Genomic DNA, 19009 nt, shown 5'->3' with positions numbered 1-19009 from the left:
TGTAAATTTCTCGAATATTATTCTCAAACTGTTTAGTGACTAATGAGTACTTTAAAGCCAATTTGCAAAGATATTGAAATTTCCAAGTCTACATATTTTTTCCAAAGAAATGGGACAATCTCACCTCGGCCTGGGGTGACTGTTTAGAATCTCGAAAACCATTCAATAAGCCTTTACAGGAAATAGACAATGTCATCCCTACATTGTCATACAGCAATGAATCTCAATAAACAATAATAACTTCTGTAGGTGAAGGATATAATACAATTCCATGAAAATTTCCATCTATTTTCATATTTTTAAAGTAATTTGAGGAGTACAAAAGCAGACACAAAAAACTGGAAAATAAACAATAATAGAGGAATTATTTGCAGTAGTAATCATTCAACTCTAGGACTGAAAAATAGCCTAGTTGTTCCTCTTCACCAATGCAAGTCTCAGAGGGTCAACTTTCCTCAAAATGCTCTCCCATTCATATTGCTGAGATGCCAGCTCTTTGTTAATATTGTGCGCAAATCTCGCCATTAATTCAGGGTGATCACAGAGAAAACTTTTGATCCAATCAGAGGCTGGGGTATTATCCTTGAATTTAGGCACACTTACACCTTTGCCTGGCAGATAATATCGCACAGATATTTTAAAATCAGTTTCATCCACAAGAAACCCAAACTCTGATAACTTGATAAGATGGTCAACAAATGATTGTTCCTGCCTATTGTTGAAAATCTTTTGCCCCCCCCCCCCGCCGCAGTGTTTTAGTGTGCCTGTTTTTTTTTCAGTATGTTCTCCAGAGTGGTAATAGGAATTCCATAATTTATGGCCGCTTTTCTTTGCCTTAATCGCTTCATTAAGACATCATCTACAGCTTTCTTCAGAGTTTCTTCATTGTAGTTTTTGTAGGGCAGGCTACCTGCTGAGGACACAAACACGTATGTGGTATGATGGATCAATACGTACCTATATTAAAAAAAAAAAAAGCAAGTACCAGTATTTGTTAGTATTCATGTATAGCTATAAATGCAAATCAAAAATACATAAATTCATTTTCAATGCAAAACATGAGCAAACTTTGATGAGACAAAGTCACTCCAAATCGCTGTTAGAAATGTACATTTCCCTATACTCAACACAGTAACCTGAAGTGTTGGCTCAATAATTGTAACTTTCATTGGTATTTTAAGTAGACAGTCCACACCTGTGGAGTAACGGTCAGCGTGTCTGGCCCCAAAACCAGGTGGCCCAGGTTCAAATCCCAGTTGGGGCAAGTTACCTGGTTGAGGTTTTTTCCGGAGTTTTCCCTCAACCAAATACAAGCAAATGCTAGGTAACTTTCGGTGCTGGACCCCGGACTCATTTCACCGGCATTATCACCATTTCATTCAGATGTTGATACAGTGTCGTAAAATAAGCCAATGAAATAAAAAATAAAGTAGATATAGTAAAGAATAAAAACAAATACTTACCAGCTTACTGAAGTAATTTTTTTTTAAAGTCATATTGTTTCAGAAAAGTGTTATGAAGTATTATTCAATAATAGTTTATATTTTCAGTCAAAACATTTATCAGTATATGAAATCAGAAAATAATTCTGTTACATCATATTATAATTTAAAGGTCACAAATATTTTCGACTTATATAAAAAGTCATCTTCAGGTGATCCTTAAGCAAACAATTTGAAAATAGGTGAAGGAGTAATCAGGTACATTATGATCTAGTAGTTGAATGCACATGCAGGCATTTTACAAATATATAGTTGTCATGACTCTGAGGTTAAATGGTTCACATACAAAATAAAACACTTATTTACATAGATAACTGAAAACTCTCATTTGCGTGTATATGAAACTATTTGGCATCTGTATGGCCTAATATTAAAAACTTGTGCAGTCAAGTAATGAACTTACACTATATGTCAAAAGGTAAAATTAAAATATAAATATTATAAAAATGATGAGTTCTGTAATATTAATTAATGTGTTGTAGGGTGGAGGGAGTTCGCAATCTGTTTCACCGTGGTGAAAGGCATATTTGTCTGAAAAGATTAAATTAAACAGATATTTAAAATTTTGAAAAAAGATTGTAAAGGCCTATATAGGCACTTTGAATTATTATACTTACAAGATGTATGGTTGATAGAGTCCAGAGAGTGAAGGCCTATTTCACTCAGCGTTACATTGCAGACTGAGCGGTGATGTACGGAAGGGAAGCCAGGAGGGGATACCAGACATAACTAGTCGATAACCTATTATTTTATTATATGGTATAGGGGGTAACGCAGGTTTCGTATTTGTTCGTTGAGTAATTGATTGTTGGGGGTGTGATTTTTGACGATAAAGAATTCCTCGGCGGTATTAATGAGATGTGGATCATTTATTACTTTTAGTATTTTCAGAGCTTTTTGCATATTATTAATTTCGTGGCCAGAGTCAATAAGGTGGGTGGCGAATTTTGATTTGTTCCTGTTGTTAAAAAAGTCTGATTTATGTTCTTTGAATCTTATTTGAAAATTTCGTTTAGTCTGTCCTTTGTATTTCTTATTGCAATTTGTGCAATCCAGTTGGTAAATGCCGCTTTGTGAGAATTTATTCTTTTTGCACAATCTATTGGGAATAATACTGTTTAGTTTATTGTTGGTTTTGTAGGTAATGTGTATGTTTTCTTTTTTGAAAAAGGAAGATAAATGATTGTTAACTTTTCCGATGTATGTCATGGGGTGTCGTGTTGTGTCTGTTTTTGGGGTTGTGGGTTGCAGAGTTGTAAAGGTTTTATTCCCTAGTTTTCTGATTCTGTTCCGAATGTAATTTTGTATTGTATTTTTATTGAAGCCATTGTCTGTGGCGAGTTGTATTATGTATTTACGTTCTTTTATATAGGCTGTTTGACTTAATGGTGTATTTATTAGACGGTTTTGACTGAAAATATAAACTATTATTGAATAATATTACTGAAGTAAGTTGAGACACCTGTTGCAATAGAAAGTTTGCTGCACAAGAAATTCACTGAAAAATGTAAACAACACAATAGCTCCAGTACAACCAACTGTGGAACCACAAAGTCCAGTCTGAAATTTCCATACTGAAACTGTTCTGTCATATATCAGAATCAGACATTAATAACCTGTTTCATTGGAACAAATGTGAAATTGCGCCATTTATATTTTTCCGTGACATGAGACAAAGTCACCCCAACTGACGGTAGGTAGTCTATGTGAAAGGGAACAGAGAAAAATGTGGTCAATTAAAGAAATAGAGCTTTCATTTGTTTTAAATACTACTAAATGTTGACATAGGTACCCATTAACTTAAAAATGTGAATATTGTTACATATAACATGGTGAATATGAACTATCCTTCTGTGTAAAATTATCCCATAAAGCCGGTGTTAAGTATCCTTTTACATAAACAGCCTAAATTTAGTAGTCCTACAATAGTAATAACTGGCCAATTAAATTAGACGAATGCATCTTACAGAAACGTTTCTAAAGTTTTGAAGAGCTTTGATATAATGCCCCCCCCTCCACGTTTTTTTAAGAACTTCAAAGTCAGTTTTAAATGCATTTCACACAGTTTGCAAAATGTACCACCCCGAGCACAATCGAAACACAACAAATGATATTTATTTTTCCCATCATTCTTTATACTTTGATTTCACTCCAACTGTTTTATTCATTGACTTACCCAACAGCACTAGATGAAGGTAACACAGGTGGAATTTTACCAGTTCACAGATTTCGCTTTCACTTAAAGTCAATTGAGAATTAACTTCATTAAATGCAACAGGTCCTCTTCCCATTGACTTCTCAATTTGGTACATCTTTTCATTTTAAGAAAAGTAAAGAATGTCTCTTATTTTGCCATCATACACTGAAATATTTATATTTACTTTATATGCTACAACTATTTCAGTAAACAAAATTATTATATTTGCTAAACAAAACTAAGACTGAAACTCACGCTAATAAGAACACAGCACTGACTTCTTAACTGCAATAAACAAGACTGGAGATTGAGATGGTTTAAATGTCCACCAGTCAAGATCGGGTGGCGCACCAACCTTTAAGGAAACAACTACCTGACAATCTACATAACACAATAATTTGTTTCAGTTACTGTAAAGCCATATCAAATTGAAATACAATACTCTATAAATTATATTTTTCTACTTTTAAAATTTCTGAAATCTCGAGTGGGAACATCGTGGAATCCAGGGGAGGATGTCCTTCCCCAGCCACCTCTTGAAATCATCACTGATTCCGAATACAATTTTTTTTAGTTTTTGCAGGGTTTGTGGATTATTTTTTGGTCGATACTAAACTGAGCCCTTATAAATGTGATCTCTAGAGAAGTCTAAATGTGGAAAAATAATCTGAAAGAGTTGAAAAACTGCATCTTGAAAAACACTGTCTCCATGAGAAGTGCAGCAAATGATGCGTCACTTTTAAAGCAGATTCGAGAAATATTTGGAACAAGAAAGCAGACAGTTTCAGCATCTTCGTTCTTAACATGAGTGAGTGAACGGTGGTTTAAATGCTTATATTTAGTAACATTTTATATGACTGCTTTGTGGCATCGGATTACCAATACTGGGCTGTGACTGCAGGGTTGCCACATGCCACGGATTTCGCGGACAGTCCGTGATTTTATAGTGAAGAAGAAGGTCCGGGCCGAAAAGACTGAATTCCGCGATTTTGAATGCAGTCGGACAGAAATCTGGAAAATTACAAATTGCAGCAGCAAATCTTAGGAAGGAAATAATGTATGCAGAAAAAAAAACAGTGTTTTGAAACATTTTTGTATAGCATTGATTACAGATAGTGGAAAAGTACACAAGTTCATTGCTTCATTAAATAATAAAAAGAAAAACACAAAAAACAACCTATTATACACAAAGAGAAAATTTTAATAGATGATAAATACATAGCAGACGCTTTTAATAAACTTTTTGCTTCCTCCTCCAAGTCAAGATCAAATAACAAGAAGTTCCTTAAGAGGAATGTTAGGGATAAATTCCAAAGTAAAACAAATTATACATTACACACCATATTTAATATGAATGAGCTTCAAAAAGCCATTGCTCAATTACAGTCCGAGAAGAGTCCAGGTCCAGATAAAATATCTGTAGAAATGATTAAACATTTTCGCACAGTCACTCTTAGGAAATGCTTAGACATCTTCAACTTAATATGGAATACATCCCTAATACCAATAATGTGGAAAAAAGCTATCATTGTCCCTATTCTTAAAACAAACAAATCACCAAAATCAAATTGAAAGCTTCCGACCTATATCACTTACCAGTACTCTAGCTAAAGTAATGGAAAGAATGATTTGCAATCATCTCATCTGGTATTTGGAAACTGAAAACATAATAGCCAAAGAACAGGCAGGATTTAGGAAATATCAGTCAACTTCACAACAAATGAGTAGGATTAGCCAAGAAATTAAAGACTGTATGGACAAGCAACAAACAATACTGACTGTTTATGTCGATTTCAAAAGTGTTTATGATTCTGTACCTCGACTCAAACTATTGGAAAAAATGTCTAATATTGGAATACATAATAAAATGCTACACTGGTTCTACAATTTTTGTAATCAAAGATTTTGTGCAACAAAATTCAATGAATGCCTATCAAAATATAGACAAACTCACAAAGGCCTCCCACAAGGGGCAATATCTAGGCCTACACTTTTTAATATTTTCATCAATGATTTACCATCTGAGTTAAACAAAACAAAAAATGTTAAATGTGCACTGTATGCCGATGATCTCATAATGTGGACATCGGCACCACAAAAGAAACGTATGCATCTATCAACAGAAATGAACAAAGCCCTACTGAAATTACGAGATTGGTGCTTTGAGAATGAGATGGAAATCAACTTGTCTAAAACCAAATACTCTTTGTCACATTAGACCCAGAGTCTTACTCACATTTAATAATAAATCCATAGAAGAAACAGAAGTTTACACTTACCTCGGTGTGACAGTGCACTCAAAACTTACATGGAAGAAGCATATTGAAAATGTTAAAGAAAGTGCAAAATACACTGACAGTGATGAAAAGACTAGCTGGAAGTAAATGGGGTTGTTCAGTACATACACTGAATACAACATATTATAAGACTTATGTGAAACCAGTTTTAATGTATGGCAGTGCAGTTCTTATATCTATGGTCCAGAATCAAGCTATGAGGATAATTACAGGTGATGTTAAATCTGCCCCCACGCAAATAAGTACTAACAATATCCCTATTAAAAACGAAATTGAGAAACAAAGTCTTATTTTATTTGAGAAATTAAAACGAATTCCAAACAATGATTCTTGGAGGAACTATAAAAATTCTGAACGGAAACTCAAAACACAATCTGACTTCTTCCAGGATATTTATAAATTACAAAGTGAAAACAATGTACAAACAACTGATAATATAGAAAAGCTTCTACTCTCAGTACACCTACTTTATCAGTCCGAAATTAAATGTGAAAATGATTTGATACAATACATCACTGCAAAACATGGCATTGATCAATCAGTATTAAAATCATTAGCTATTGAAACCATATCCAAAATCTGAATGGCTTCATATTTGTACAGATGGATCTCTGCTTGATAAACACAGTAACGCTGGAGCAGGAATCTAAGTGACTTTTTTAGCTTTCACGTATCTCTTGGAACAATGTCCACTCATTATGATGGTGAATTAGAAGCAATCAATACAGCTTTCCATCACATACATAAATTTAACAAAGCAGTTATACTTAGTGATTATAAATCTGGACTCCAAGCACGAACATCGAGTCCTCCAGAAAACAGACGAGAAAGAGAAATTCTTTCTGCTCTTAAAATACTACAAGGGCTTCGTAAAGAGGTAGTTTTTCAATGGATACCCTCACACTGTGGAATAGTAGGTAATGAGAAAGCTGACTTCCTGGCCAAAAAAGGAACAAACATCAGACAAACTCAAAATATTACAATCTCTTTTCATGCCTCAAAAGTCAGGATCAAACACATATTCCAGTCTTTTTGTAAACACGAATTCCTGAAGAAAAGCGAATTCAAACCTTGGAACATTCTGCTACACAGTAATAACATCCCAGATTTGCTGTTGCTATATTTCGCTTAACAACCAAACATGATTGTCCTGCCTTTCATCTGCATCGAATTAATATATACTACCATCCACAGTGCACGCTCTGCAGAAATCAGAACTCCATCATGGATAAAGAACATTTGGTACAATGCCCAGCAATAAAGGAAATAGATGCTGATTTACCATCGCAGCTCACCAGATACTATTGGGACGCCCGCAGGAGAATGGAAGAATCCAAGATCCTTAGCAACAACAACAATATTCGTGGGATAATGTGGAAATTATGCTCAATTACACATCTTGGAACTGAATGAGAACCTTCTGGTTAACAATTGAAAAATCTTTCCTATCGGGCAACAAAGAGGAAAGTTCTAAAGATGCTCTTTGCACAAATATGGATACAGCTCTGTTTCTGTGGAGCAGTGCTCAGAATTGCATAGTGCGACGTTGAAAGAGTATTTCCTTTGATTAATGCTCAGTGGACAAAAGGAACAGATAATCACTTAAATCAATAATTCTGCAAATACAGTATAATATGAAAAATGTAAATTGCAGTGAATTTAACACAGTCATTCAGAAACAAAGTTACTTTCTTCTATTCATAGTTCTGATAAGTATGAGTGGTACTGTGGTGGTAATACACAAATTTGAATGGTTTGCACTCAAATAAATGGTAATAATGTAATTCCCATGCCAAATAAGAAGGTGAAAGATAAAATAAAGTGTATTACTGAAGTGTCCAACTCTGTCCATATTAAGTAAATAAGTGATACTTATGTGTGTAAAAAAAAAGGTATCCCCGTATCATGCCATGAAGGCACTTGGGGGGCATGGAGGTAGAACCCCATGCTTTCCATGACTTCGGCACTAGAATGAGGTGGTGTGGTCGGCACGACGCTCTGGCCGCCTTTTATCCCCGGGAAAGACCCGGTACTCAATTTTATAGGAGGCTGAGTGAACCTCGAGGCAGTTCTGAAAGTTTGGCAACGAGAAAAAATCCTGTCACCACCTGGGATCGAACCCCGGACCTTCCAGTCCGTAGCCAGCTGCTCTACAAACTGAGCTACCCGGCCACCCACTTATGTGTGTATAGTAAATAAATTATTTTTAATGTCCATATTTAACGCAGTGTGCGTTTCTTAGAAATTCGTATGTTTCCTGTTGTCGATTCAATTTACGTGTCATTCATGTCTTGGTTTTGTCTTTCTTTATTATGGCAACCCTACCTGCAAGCAGCTTGGTCAATAGCAGAATTGCTGCATTGTGGTTTCTCTATAATCTATTCACTCAGTATAACAAAGTAAAACAGGATACAAGAGAACTGACTGGAACAGAATTAAATGTATACATCATTAATTAGAATGGAGAATAATTAAACAGATGTAATAGACTGGAGCAGAATAAAACAGATTTCAATGATAAGGAAGGAAAAAAAAATTGAAATTATTTAAGTACTAGCCGTACCCGTGCACTCCGCTGCACCCGTTAGAAATAAATATATAAAGTAATTACGTAATTAAAATACGACATTTGATCCAGGGAACATTCATGTTTGATAGAAGGATAAATCGTTTAATATGTTACTTAATTTAAATTGCATCCAAATAATTGAAATGCAATCATTTTGGTCCAGAGGCACTCATTTGGTGTAATGACAATTCCTTTAACCTGTTTCTTAATTTTTATTACATGAAACCATAGTTTAATGAAGATTGACATCATTTAGATTTAATGTGTATATTTTATTTCACTTGTTATAGGTTTCCATTGAATTATGGTAATAACTCAATTTTAACCCTTGTTTTCTACATATTCAGTAAATGGCGCTTGGCCCACTATGGTTCTGAACCCTTCAAATAACTTAAATTATATTATATTATATTATATTATATTATATTATATTATATTATATTATATTATATTATATTATATTATATTATATTGTATCAGAAGTTACTGTAATAACATTATAGCATTATGTCCATCTAGAGAAACTACACTTTCCAATGGTGAAATAATAATTAATTATACAAATCGGTTAATTTAGCTTCCGATATTACTTCATACAAACACAGAAATATTCTATGTAGGCTATCTTTCATAGCTTTCGATTGTTGCTGTCCAAGGCCCCTTATAGACGAAGTCATTTGTTTTTTAATTCATTACATGGCCTTAGATGGTAGTTATTTTAATTTTAAAACTCATTTATCTCATTAAATATCAGTCCTACCAAAATTTTTCAAGGAATAAAACTTATCGCAAATTATTTTTAAAGAAACTTTTGTTATGTAACATTTTTCACAAAAATCAATAATAAGCGAGATATTTCGATTTATTTAATTCAGGCTTCCTTATAACCCCCCTTTTAAATACTGTATTTTGAATGCCATATAGCCTAAAATCTAAGTTACAACGAATTTAATTTATATTCCAATTTTCATCGAAATCCGTTCAGCCATTATCGCGTGAAAAGGTAACAAACATACAGACACACAGACAGACAGACATACAAACAAAAATTTAAAAAAAGCTATTTTCGGTTTCAGGGTGGTTAATTATATATGTTAGGACCAATTATTTTTGGAAAATCGAAAATTACCAGAAAAATTTCGGCTACAGATTTATTATTAGTATAGATGGTAGAATGCTCGTAAAACTCATCAATAATAATGAATTTGGAGGAGAAATATGTGTAATCATTATATTTTATTACACTCAGTTGTATAGCTTAGACAGTGGCAATTAACTCTAGAAACACGATTTGTCTTTTGTTCCAAGAACAAAATGAAATGTCAAAAATGACTTTAAAGATCTACATACCATTTTAGTCGTCATTTTCACTATAAAATTATAGACTTCATTTGTTCTGAAACATTCCCTAATTCTGTCAGAAAATTTTCATCTAGAAATTAGAGTATTTTTCATATATTAATAGTTCCACCAACACAAAATTGTGGACAGGTTTCTTTATTAGTTTTCATATTTTATGTTTATAATTCTTTACGTAGATTATATGTATTATATGTAATGCAGAAACAAAATGTACAAATAATCAAAATGTTTAATTTATGGAAAGTGAAAACAAAACTCATATTTGATAAATCTTCGCTCTTCCAGTAGCTAAATTCCAGCCATCTACAGCAACAACACTTCCTCTACTGCTGTGGCAAGTGCGGATTCAAATTTGACAGCGGAAGGCACAACTCCTCGACAAAATCCTGAAGGAGCTGACCTTGCAACTGTGACATATACATTATGGGTTGGAACAAACGTGACGGAGAATTTCACCATCAGTGTGACAGCTGAGAAGAATTCGACTTTTTATCAAATAGCTGTAGAACAAGATTCCCACTATGTGTATCATTTGTTACGCTACTGAAACATAGATAGGTACCCACATTCTGATGCCTCCAGATGTGGTCTGTATAGATCCTCCTGAACTCTGATATTCTCAAACACATTAAGTTTGATAATTATTCGCTTCATTTAAATACCGAAGTACCTAGAGGGACCAGATTCACATCAATAAAAAAGAGGGTACAAAGGTTCGAGAAGGAGGACATTGTTTGAAAAAAGAGGACAGAAAATATGTATTTAGACTTAGTCTTATTGTACTTTAAATTATGTCAGTATCTATTATATTACAAAACATTTACAGTACAGATTTAGGCTTATATCATACTTAGAAGTATATTAATATCTATTTCATTAAAAAATAATTATGAAAAAACTTGATAATATTGTTATTACAGTTAGCTACATATGAAAATGAACGGAACTATAATTGAATACCTTATTTCAGAAATGTAATATGTGACATTTTCGCGTACCAGTATGTTACTTTTTTAACCAGAGTGCTCTAAGATACTTATGACAAAACTTGATAATATAGAATGATTTTTACACTTGGCTACATATGAAAACAGCTAGCATAACAAATAGGAGCAAAGAGAGTTATGACCATTGGTGAAGAGTATATTCTGTCGTTCCTGCTGCCACCTACAAGCAAATTACTTGATGATAAAGGCGTCAAATCAGATAATTTCAAAATATCAGGCATACGAGTTACGAAAAGGAGGACATTCTCGATTTTTTTTTAATCCGTTCGGACCCTGAACAAAGGCCTAAAAAGGAGAACATGTTCGGACAAGAGAGGGCGGTGGTCACCCTAGAAGTACCTACTTATTAAAACATTTTTTATTAAAAGAGTTGTATTCCAAGTAGAATGTTGAGATACAGCACAGTTGCAATTATTCAAGCCAGCCCAATTCTTTCATTCATTCTTTTTCTTAGCTCATTTCCCGAATAAAAAAAAAACAATCGCAGAGTGATGTACTAATTGAGTAACGAAAATCAGCTCTGAAGATATGTATTAATATGTTGAATGTTTTCAGTTGAATTTAAATTTTAATTTACTTTAGTGTTTGTCAGACTGTGAGTAAGCACACGCTAATGTGAATGTTGAAAAGAAGATCGTGGCTTTAATAGAAGATTAAGTTCAGAAATTGTGAAAATTAAATGGTGAGATACCTACTTACTTACTGGCTTTTAAAGAACCTGGAGGTTCATTTCCGCCCTCACATAAGCCCGCCATAGGTCCCTATCCTGAGCAAGATTCATCCAGTCTCTATCATCATATCACACCTCCCTCAAATCCATTCTAATATTATCTTCCCACCTACGTCTCGGCCTCCCCAAAGGTCTTTTTACCTCCGGCCTCCTAACTAACACTCTATATGCATTTCTAGATTCGCCCATACGTGCTACATGCCCTGCCCATCTCAAACGTCTGGATTTAATGTTCCTAATTATGTCAGGTGAAGAATGCAATGCGTGCAATTCTGTGTTGTGTAACTTTCTCCATTCTCCTGTAACTTCATCTCTCTTAGCCCCAAATATTTTCCGAAGCACCTTATTCTCAAACACCCTTAACCTATGTTCCTCTCTCAAAGTGAGAGTCCAAGTTTCACAACCATAAAGAACAACCGGCAATATAACTGTTTTATAAATTCTAACTTTCAGACTTTTTGACAGCATACTGGATGATAAAAGCTTCTTAACTGAATAATAACAGACATTTCCCATATTTATTCTGTGTTTAATTTCCTCCTGAGTATCATTTATATTTGTTACTGTTGCTCCAAGATATTTGAACTTCTCCACCTCTTCAAAAGATAAATTTCCAATTTTTATATTTCCATTTCGTACAATATTCTGGTCACGAGACATAATCATATACTTTGTCTTTTCAGGATTTACTTCCAAACGTATCTCTTTACTTGCTTCAAGTAAAATTCCCGTGTTTTCCCTAATCGTTTGTGGATTTTCTCCTAACATATTCACGTCATCCGCATAGACAAGCAGCTGATGTAACCCGTTCAATACCAAACCCTCTCTGTTATCCTGGACATTCCTAATGGCATACCCTAGACCAAAGTTAAAAAGTAAAGGTGATAGTGCATCTCCTTGTTTTAGCCCACAGTGAATTGGAAACGCATCTAACACAAAATGACCTATACCAGTGGTCCTCAACTCAGAGCACTGTGTCGTCATCAAGCCTTGCCCGCTCGCCCTCTGGGCAAGCAAAAGTCGTAAAGGCTGGTCCACAATAAACCAGGAATGGAAACAACAACGAAAACGAGAACGGAAATATTGTTAAAATAAATGTATTTAAATATGAGCATTCTAGATACATTTATTTTAACATTATTTCCATTCTCGTTCTCGTTGCCGTTTCCGGTTTATTGTGAACCAGCCTTAACAGGGCAGACGTTCAGCGGCAGGACCTCAATATGAATTTACTGCACAGGTTTATGATTGTTTTCTGATGTAGAAAGATACGGGCTAAATAGAAATAAGTAAATAAACCATGTTAACCAATTTGAAAAGCATTGTAGTCTGTTTTCAACAAAGTTAGAAGTTAATAAATTTGTAATTACTTTTAGAAATGTAATACACAATTCATGTTAATTATTCGGGTAATGCATGACAATTACTGTGAATGTGTAAACTGCTTCTGTTAGGGAAAGTGTTGAACAAAACACATAAAAACCCTAAGAGTAGTAATGCAGAAATTAACTCCATTCAGTTCATTCAACACTGGCATTAGCACTGATTTTTCGGGATTTGTTTAATTCTCTTTTCCTTCAGCAATTTCTCAACGTTTGGAACTATTGTTTGTATAGTGCATAATCTGAGAGCACATTTTAAGTTGTGATCCGATACTTGGTTTCATAACATGGCTTGTTCATCTTCATCATAGGAAAAAATTACTGTTCGCACAGATATATGGATCCTAACATGTATGTCTGTACAATCGGAAAGTTCATATAAAAGTCAGATAAAGTTCTTTTGTTTTGATATTTGCCCATAAATTCATATCGTAAAGTAAATCAATAAGTTCCAATTACAGATAATAATCGAAAATCATATTTAAAATTTCCCTAGTCTTTAAATCTCGAATCAAAATCCTGGCGCAGATCGCATTATGTGTGAATATATTCTTCGAAATCCAAAGTCTTAAGAAACTAGTAGGCCTATATCGTTGTTAATTTTGAAAAATGTGCTGTAACTTTTGCTTTTAGTTAAGCTAACATTCCATAATTAGAGGTGGTTTCATATTAAACGCCTTCACTCTGTCATATAAAAAAGGTATCCCCGTCACACGCCATGAAGGCACTTGGGGGGCATGGAGGTAGAGTCCCATGCTTTCCATGACCTCGGCACTAGAATGAGGTGGTGTGGTCGACACCACGTTCCGACCGCCTTTTACCCCTGGGAAAGATTCGGTACTCAATTTTATAGGAGGCTGAGTGAACCTGGGGCCGTTCTGTAAGTTTGGCAACGAAAAAAATCCCGTCACCACTTGGGATCGAACCCCGGACCTACTGTGCAATAATCTTGTTCTTACCTTGTAGAAAACAATTTAAAGCATTCACATAATATTAAAAAGGCAAATTCACAAATCCATTTTTTCATTTTTCACTTATGATCAGACATCGGATTCTAGGGCAAATGCCTATTTTGTTTCTTTAGGAGAAAAGTAAAAATAATTATTAATATTTGTGTTTCATGGAAATTGAAAGGTATTCAAAGAGTTTTATAGTGCCCTAAAATGCCCTAAAACGGTTATTAGAGCCTAATTTGTTAATATTCGCCTAAAAATGCCTAACTCACTGTAAAGTTTCGCATTTTACTCTTACTTTTTATAATTTATACATGCATTCACTGCGAAATTTAAGGCATTTAAAAAGTGGAAAGTTTGCTTCACACCGGCCATGAAACCATTGATAAACGAAACAAAATGTTTTGAATCTCACGACACTCGCAATAGATTTCACTGAATTTAACATGTTTGGAGGCACAAATGCCGACAAAGAACCAACCTTAGTTTTGAAGCAGGCAACAATCACAACATGTGCTGCTACCGATTCAGAGATATACTATACTATAAAAATGACTGTTTTCGGTCTGAAATCGATTAGCTGTACTGCCTTTCAGAGTGTCATAAAATCACAATTTTTGGAGAAAGAGTGTTTTTGAAATATTTATGAAAAGTCGTAAAACTGCGAATTAATAGTGTAAACTGTTACAAAATATTTAAAAGAATGGCCCTCCTAGTGTTAACACTATCAGGAAATGCAACAATAAGTGGAACTTTGTATTTTTGTCCAATTGAATCTCAATAACAACGGTTCATTTGAATGCTCGTTAACAGTTGCTCTTTCCCTCACCTTATTTGTGTTGAGAAGTTTTGAGCGGTAGGACGTTTTCCTGTGAAGTTTAAAGCGATAATGCCAAAAAATATAAGTGCAAAATCTACATTGATCCGGCAGTGGCTAACAGAATATTCAGAATTCATTATGATGGAAAAATAATATTCTGCAAGATTTGTAGCAAACAGGTATGTAACAATGGTTGAAATATATAAATTATATTAATTTTAATGAGTAGGCCTATAATATTTATACATTGACTGAGCTATCCTGAGGTATAATTCTTTTTAAGACCACTACACTTTAACCTTTTAAATTCCGATAGTTAAAGTATTTGCAGGTCATTAAAATTTTGATTGTTCGAACCCACTAACTTTGTGATAGAAATACGGCAATATTAGGATTTTATTTTAATTCAGTTTACTTTACATTTTTAGATTTCGCAAGAAAAGAAGTGCCACCTAAAGCAGCATGTGCAAGGAGCGGCTCATAAGGCTAAAGCTCAGCAGAAAAATCAACTGCAACAAACTTTACTAACACAGCCTACTTCATCCAATCTCAGCAGCAATTTCTATGCTGATTTAACCAGAGCGTTTGTTGCTGCTAACATTCCCTGGAATGCAATTGAAAATCCGGTTTTAAGACAGTTTTTACAAAAATACTGCAAACAAAATATCCCATCTGAGTCGACCCTAAGAAAAAATTACTTAGACAGAATATACAATGAAACTTTAGCTTCCATTCGGGAGGATATAGGTGATTCTTACATATGGGTCTCTGTGGATGAAACCTCAGATCCTGTGAATAGGTATATAGCAAATATGGTAGTAGGAAAACTTAGTTCTGATGGACCTTCGATTCCACACCTCGTATGTGTTAAGGAACTTTCGAAAGTGAATAGCCAAGCCATTGCTTATTTTGTAAATAAAGGCCTACAGTCTTTATACTCAGGTAATATAGACGATTCTAAAGTTCTGTTGTTTTGTACTGATGCTGCCTCATACATGGTTGCTGCAGCTCCACTTCTTAAAACATTTTATCCTAACCTCACCCATGTAACCTGTCTAGCACATGGCCTTCACAGGGTTTCTGAAACAATCCGGAATGAATTTCCTCTTGTCAATTCGTTTATTTCTAACACAAAAAAAAAAAAGTTTTTGTAAAGCCCCATCCAGGATTTCAATATTCAGAGAGAACTTTCCAGATATCCCACTCCCACCTCAGCCGGTTGTTACACGATGGGGAACCTGGATTCAGTCAGTGGTGTATTATTCTAAGTATTTTAAAGAAGTGGTCACAGTTATTGATAAATTACCTGAAACTGATAGTGCAGCGTGTGTGAAAGCAGTGAAAGATTGTCTGAATGACTCACGAGTGAAAAACGATATTGCCTACATAACATCAAACTTTTCTTTCATACCTGCAAGCATTGAACAATTAGAACGTGAAAAACAATCTCTTTGTAGCCAAATAGCAATAGTAAAGGAAGCTCAAGTGAACATACATACTGCTTTGGGCGAAACTGGGAAAAAAGTTAAAAAATAAGTGGGACAACGTATTAAATAAGAATGTAGGATTTTCATTGTTGGAAAAAGTATCAAGAGTGATATCGGGGGAAAGTGTAAATGTTCCAGTAAGTATTGATGTTTCTATTATACCTAATTTAAAATTTGCGCCTCTCACATCAGTTTCGGTTGAAAGAAGTTTTTCTGCTTTCAAAATGATTCTCAGTGACAAAAGGCAAAGGTTAACTGTGGAGAATTTAGAAAAAATTCTGGTGGTGTACTGTGCAGATAATTATAATAAACTCTGAGCATGGAACTGAATTTCAATAACTTAAAATGAGTAATCTTGATATCAATAATCATTATTTCATTAGTTTCAATATATTAAATTTGTGCAGCTCTGTTTATAAATATAATATAGTATTCTTTTTTAATGTTTAAACATACTTTTTGTGCGTATTTTAGTGTATAACTAAAAATTTCAGTGAAAGAAATAAGTATGATACCTTGATGTGCCTAAAATGCCTATTTTCATTAAAATAGAGCCTAATTTTACAAATTTTGAGCTTATTTTAAGCGCCTAAAACTGCAATTTTTAGTGCCTAAAAATCCGATGTCTACTTATGATACAGCCTTTTCTTTTTTCTTCGTGAACGATGCTGTTTCCTCCCTCAGTTCAAAGAACCTATCGAATAATTTGCCACGACTTAGTCACCGCACTTTATTATAATATGACAGATCGCCATACTCACTATTGCATTCGTCAAGAAAGACTTAAATTGACGATGAGTGAGATCTTTCGTTCTAATTGTTGGTGTATAACGCAGTTAATAGAAATAACTTCATGGGATAAATTAACGCTTTTCACTCCGTCCTTTAGACTCCTTATTACACTCGTTTTACTTCCAACCATGGAAGGAGCACCATTGGTTGCCAAGGATATAAGTTTATTCCAAGGAAGTCCAAAATAATTTCTACAGGCTCTACATGAAATATCGGAATCATTAGTGGTATCCTTTATGAGAACAATATGTAAGAGCTCTCCTTAATCTGAAGGTTTTCAATAACGTTTCTTACAAAAATCACGAGGTGGGGATTATCGCTAACGTAAGTATTTTCATCTACTGCCAAAGAATAACAAATGAAAGGTGACAAATAATTACTAGTTGCACCTGAACGTCCTTGGTTAGACCTCGGATGGTACGCATCACGGTGGAAGGAGACAAGCTGATAGATTCAAATTCCTACACTTGTTGTGACAAAAGTTCTTCAGTTGCAATTAAACATTCTTCAAATTTTCAATCTTTAAAAGGTTTCTAATATCTTACTATTACAAGTGAAATTTTATAACTGAATCACACAGCCGATTCACTAACATTGTGATCTTAAACAACTTCTAGCTCATTTTCCTTCAATTGTTGAACTAATACTGCACGCTCTTCATCTTCATATCTGCCATATTCGTTACTGTGAGTTCTATAATGCATCTGTAAGTTTTATTTCTTGAGTGTGCCTACGTCTTGAAGTGTTTTCTGCTCCTTACATTTCTTGTTTAAATGGATGGCAAGAACCGCCTCTGTTCACTAAAATGCAACGTCACAAACCGGTCCTCTGCCCTGTACAGTAAGCACGCAACAGCCAAGCACTGCCCGTGCCCGTTCATACGCGAGTTGATCACTGACCTATACGGACTCTGCTGTACGTTTCACTGAGGCACATTTTAATTAATCGAACTAGTTTCTTGAGAATACCAAATTAAATAAGAATATCATATGAAACTTCTCTCTTAACCGAGTCATATACCTCTTTGAAATCTATGAATAACTGATGCATTGTACCCTTATATTCCCATTTTTTCTCCATTATCTGTCGAATACAAAAAATCTTATCAATAGTTGATCTATTACGCCTAAAACCACAATGATGATCCCCAATAATTTCATCTACATATGGAGTTAATCTGCTCAAAAGAATATTGGACAAAATTCAATTGTACGACGTCAACAAAAGTGATATTCCTCGAAAGTTACTACAGTTAGTCTTGTCCCCCTTCTTAAAGATGGGTACGATTGTGGACTCCTTCCATTGCTCTGGTACAATTTCATTTTCCCAAATAGCAAGTACAAGCTTATAAATTTCGTTAGATAATGCGCTTCCACCCTCTTGTATTAATTCTGCTGGAATTTGATGTATACCTGGAGACTTATAATTTTTCAGGTTTTCTATCGCAATTTCGACTTCAGAAAGCGTGGGTTCGGGTATAAATGGCTCAGCAGTTTGTATTTCAATTTCGTCCCGATCATTTCCATTTGGCCTATGTATATTTAGTACCTAGTTGCCCAAAATAGTTTTTCCATCTGTTGTGGATTGAATGAGAGTCTGCAAGCAAGTTACCATTCTCATCCTTGATTACGTTTACCCTAGCCTGATATCCATTCTTGAATTTCTTTATGCCCTTATATAAATCTCTAATGTTTTTATTTTTACTATTTGTTTCTACCTCATTCAGTTTTTCCTTCAAGTAATCTCTCTTTTTATACCTAAGTGTACGATTTGCTTCCCGTCTTTTATTGAAATAATTATCTCTATTCGCCTCAACTGGATCCTGTAAGAATGTCAATTTTGCGTGTTTCCTTCTTTCTACCATGCAACAATCTTCATCAAACCATGGTTTCTTTTTCTTAGTTTCATAAT

The 19009-nt window shown here is 34.4% G+C and overlaps 1 long non-coding RNA gene across 2 annotated transcripts in view; it reads left to right on the top strand.

Moving 5' to 3' along the window:
- Positions 1-19009, top strand: part of LOC138693141 (uncharacterized) — a 42262-nt gene that overhangs the window by 9160 nt on the left and 14093 nt on the right. The gene's annotated exons all lie outside the window — the stretch shown is intronic.

This window comes from Periplaneta americana, chromosome 17 (assembly GCF_040183065.1).
Source record: "Periplaneta americana isolate PAMFEO1 chromosome 17, P.americana_PAMFEO1_priV1, whole genome shotgun sequence".
Lineage (NCBI taxonomy): Eukaryota > Metazoa > Arthropoda > Insecta > Blattodea > Blattidae > Periplaneta > Periplaneta americana.
Note: the sequence above shows the minus strand (reverse complement) of the source record. Positions and strands in the feature narration are given on the sequence as shown.